This window comes from Myotis lucifugus, unplaced genomic scaffold (assembly GCF_000147115.1).
Source record: "Myotis lucifugus unplaced genomic scaffold, Myoluc2.0 scaffold_97, whole genome shotgun sequence".
Taxonomy (NCBI): Eukaryota; Metazoa; Chordata; class Mammalia; order Chiroptera; family Vespertilionidae; genus Myotis; species Myotis lucifugus.
In genome coordinates, this window is record NW_005871145.1 from 177,050 (window position 1) to 181,584 (window position 4,535).

The 4,535-nt window shown below is 49.7% G+C and overlaps 1 protein-coding gene across 13 annotated transcripts in view; it reads right to left on the minus strand.

Moving 5' to 3' along the window:
• Nucleotides 1–2,168, minus strand: part of STX3 (syntaxin 3) — a 44,882-nt gene extending 42,714 nt beyond the window's left edge. For 5 of the 13 annotated variants that reach the window (XR_002830051.1, XR_002830053.1, XR_002830052.1 and 2 more), the window contains exon 1: nt 1,966–2,136. The gene's annotated coding sequence lies outside the window, so the exon portion shown is untranslated. Of the gene's footprint in view, nt 1–1,472; nt 1,848–1,965 lie in introns of those variants that run through there. The other 8 variants (XM_023756547.1, XM_023756545.1, XM_023756546.1 and 5 more) reach the window with 5 other exon arrangements.
• Between the last annotated feature and the right edge of the window lie 2,367 nt (nt 2,169–4,535).

Consider the following 4,535-nt stretch of genomic DNA (forward strand, 5'->3'; position numbering starts at 1 on the left):
CCCCCCCCCCCCCCGCCAAAGAGGTAAAGCAGGAAACAGCATTAGCTCCCTATTCCAGGGAGCAAATAAGGAAGCTTGAATTTATACTTGGAATTCAAAGCTTGGTGAAGATTCTTTGCTATTTGTTGACAATGGGCTATTGAAAGAGGCCATAGGGTATCTTCCTTTGGAAACGAATCCCTAACTAAGAAAGGGAAGGGAACCGCCTCTACCTGCTCTTCAGTTTGCACTGTTTTATGATGGCTGGGTGTGCTGACATGGGAAGACCTTCAAAATCATACTCCTCTTCCCTTTCTGCCTCCCCAACCAGCGTGCATCAGAAAAAGAGCCCCAGGATCACCAGCTCTGTGACCTGGGGCATCCCTCCTATTCAGGTTGAGCTCTAGTCTCCTCACCTACAAAAATAGTGGCACCTGGCCAGCGTGGCTCAGTGGTTGAGCTGTGATCTATGAACCAGAATGTCACAGTTTGATTCCTGGTCAGGGCATATGCCCAGGTTTTGGGCTCAATCCCCAGTGTGGGGTGTGCAGGAGGCAGCCAATCAATGATTCTCTCTCATCATTTTTGTTTCTCTCTCTCTCCCTTCCTTTCTGAAATCAATAAAAATATATATTTTTTAAAATAATGGCAATATACTCTGCCCTATGAGTAACCACTGTGGAGCTCAGACGACAGAAAGCAGGTAGGATGCAGAGTGACTCACTCCCACAACTGTCTCTTCCCTTTTCTTGCTTCCTCACTGACCTGCCTCCTCTGCTGCCCTATTACCTAGAGCAGGTGAAAGGTCATGAAGATCTCACCCAAGGGATGGAAAAGGAAAACAATTGTGACATCATCCTATGAGTTCCTCACACTTGTATGAGGTCTCTATTTTTCCAAAGAGCCTTAACAATTAGTAGCATTATGTTTACCATTTCCTAGTCCCCTATGTGCCGCACACCACACAAGAGGGTTCCGCGTGCTCTCTTGGAGTTAGTCCTCACAACCACCCATTTTTACAGATGACAATACTTCGACTCAGAAGTTAAGGGATAGACAGCTAGTACTCCTGCACAAGCTCCCATGTAGATGGGCTACTTTTGTCAAGAGCTAGATTTTTTAATTCTATTCAGGCAGAGCCTGTGCCCAGGGCTTAGCACTAGGCCTGTGCCTAAACTGCACCCAATAATTATTTGTCGAATGAGTCTGTGAATATCTGACTCAAAAACCTATTATGCTTTAACACTTCTCTATATTAAGTCTCATTATGTCATTTCATCTCAAAACAAATCTCTAAGGCATGATCATCCCACTTGACAGATAAGGAAAGAGTGGCTGGAAAGAGTAAGTAGCCTAAGATTTTACAGCCTTTGTGCAGCAAGGCTGGAGGCGGGCTACCTTCAGATCCTTTGCCCCCCGCCACAGCTGTCCTGGGGGCCCTGGGGGAATTAATAATTATAGACCGCCGGGGCTGGACCCATCTCCGCACTCACCAGCTCACAGCTCAGGAGGTCACCCCGGAGCCCTGAGCTGCTTCCCCGGGAGAGGGGGCAGGTGGGCCGGGCGTCCCTCAGGAGGGAAACAAGGGGAGGAGGGGGAGGCCAGTCCTGGGCGCAGTGCCAGGCAGCAGCGGGCACGAGGTGACCCCGATCCCACAGAGAGCTCGTCCAGGCCCAAACACCCCCGCGGACCCCCGCTCCGGACTAACTCTGTCCAGCTTGGGGGTTAGAGGAGGGAGGGGAGGCTACAGGCTTCCAGGAAAATCGCAGTCCAGCGATGAATCACCGGCACATGATCCCGTGATCCCGGTAGGGAGGGGAGGTGGGAATGGGCGCGGGATGTGGCCGCGGCTTGCGGAGCGCAGGCCTCGCGCGGCCCCCCTCCAGCCTGAACTCGGGAGAGAAGGGAAGTCCCTCTCCCGCGCGGCTCCACCCTCCGCGGCCGCGGCCCCGGCCCGCCGGGCTCCCGGGGGCGGCGGGAACTCACGGCCTTCAGCTGCTCCAGCCGGTCCTTCAATCCTGGTGCCCCGGCGCCCCAGGCAGGTGAGCGCGTCCGCAGTGAGCGCGTCCCAGGAGAGCGGCCGGAAGTGGCGACCGGGCCCGGCCGAGCCGGAAGTGGGAGGCGAAGGTGGGCGGCGGCGTCGGGCCGGCTAAGAAGGAGCGTCCGAGGCTACGAGAGGCTCGGCCGCGTCGCCCTCTACGGCCCCGCCCGGCGCCGCGCTCCAAATCCGGCTCCCGGGCCAGCGCCGGCTCGCAGTGCTGATCCGCCCGCGGCCCCGCCCCTCACCTGGGCCGCGCCCCGCGCTCCTCCTTAAAGGGGCCGTGCCCCGCCGCCGCCCCGCGGTCCTCGGCTACTCGAACTCCTCCTGCTCCGGCTCCCGGTCCCGCTAGGGAGCGGAGAAGTCTAGGAGGAGGACCGTGTACCGGTAGGTCCCCCGGCTGGGCGGAGAAGAGCGAGTAGGTCTATTTGACCTCAATTCCATTCGCTTCCATTCAACGGCCATTCGCTACCTGTGCCACGTTTTGTATTAGGATCCGGCCCTCAAAAGACTCATTCATTGCGGGGCGGGGACAAAGTACCATAGACAAAGAACTCTAACCCAGTGTGATTTCTGCTATAATGGGTGGGAGAGGGGCATTCTAATATCGTAATTTGAACAGCTGATAGAAGGTGGTCCTAGAGCAGTGGTTCTCAACCTTCTTGCCCTTTAAATACAGTTCCTCATGTTGTGACCCAACCATAAAATTATTTTCGTTGCTACTTCATAACTGTAATGTTGCTACTGTTATGAATCGTAATGTAAATATCTGTTATGCAGGATGGTCTTAGGCGACCCCTGTGAAAGGGTCGTTCGACCGCCAAAGGGGTCGCGACCCACAGGTTGAGAACCGCTGTCCTAGAGGAAATAACTGGAAGTGAGACGCGAAAGGGCAGGCTGGAAGGAAGAATTCGGACTTCATGATGTTGGCAGTCGGGACCCTTCACAGACATGTTAAGCAGTTCAATGTTGAAGTCAGAACACCTGCCACTGACAATTTGTACAACTGGGAAATCACCATTTCTCCCCGGGGGGGGGGGGGGGGGGAGGGGCGGCTGTTTCCATATCTATAAATCAGGGATAATACCCACTGTGACAGAGGAGGAATGATTGATTGGTAAAGTATAGAGCAAGGTTGTAGGTAAAAAATATTTTTTATTGGGAAGCTTAAGTCGTTCTCGCTTCCTACGTGGTGCAGATTCCCAGGTGAGTTATACCTTCTGAAAAGGGGTGCGGTCTTCACACTATCCCCCTTCTTTGATCTCTCTCCTCCCCTCCCCCTTCTCTCTTCCCTATTTGTCCTCCTTCTTGGGAATAACATACCCAGCAAGACTGGCTCTTCATAAATGGGACTGACAGTCTGACAGTCGAAGATTCATTTCTCAAGTCAAGAAGAGAATCTGCTCTATGCATTCAGGTTAAAGGGCTGTAATATTTTTCGTAATTCTAACAGACTTCTTCTGCTATCTCAGCGTGTGCTCCATGCTGATTTCATCGCCTCCCATAAAGATACTTACAGTCCGTGAGTGGCCATGCTGTTTGAACCCTCTTTGGTCCTGAATGCTTCCTTCTACCCAGGTGTTAGCTAGGTGGAGTTTCCCATCTGTGGTACAAAAGGCGTCTGCGCCCCCTGGGGGCCATGCACAGAAAAACAGCGTAATTCAGAGATACAGGGTGTCCCCCAAAAATGTACTCACCCTTTAATAGCTGATAGATCAATTTTTGAAAATGAAATGTAAACACTGCCGTTATAATTAGTCAAAGTGAGTGTATACATTTTTGGGACACCCTATATATCCCACCTCCTCTTAATCTTTGTTGGGATAGCTAGGTCCCCACACCTCAGGAAAAGAGGGTCTCCTGACTCTAAACACAGAGTTTTGCCACAAAACAGCTGTCACTTGACATCACACAATCTATTTTCTCATCTTTCAAGTAAGAGAGATGATCAAAACTAATGATTCCTATTCTTCAAGGTAAAAAATATAATGTATTCTTTATTTTCATTTGTAATTTTGAAAGATGCTATATCCCTAAAAAAATATTCTTACTATGTAATAACAAATTTTATTTCCTCAAACTCAGATACAGAACACAGACTTGTGGTTGGGGAAAAGGAGCAAAATGGGTAAAAGTGATCAAGGGGTACAAACTTTCAATTATTAGATAAGTTAGTTCTGGGGATGTATAGCATGGTGACTATAGTTATCAATACTACATTGTATATTTGAAAGATGCTAAGAGAACAAGTTTCCATCATAAGAAAAAATATTGTAACTATGTGAGATGATAGCTGTTAACTGAATTTGTGGTAACCATTTTGCAATATATGTATATTTCAAACCATTGTTACATGCTTTAAACTATTATGTCAATTATTGCTCCATAAAATTGAGGGGGTGGTATTTGGTTTCCTATGAGAGGATGTTTCCATGAAGAAGAAAAAAAAGACCTTTTGCTTAGCCTGTGTGGCCATACAGAGATAACTATATGATTTTCCTTACTTCTTAAAACACTG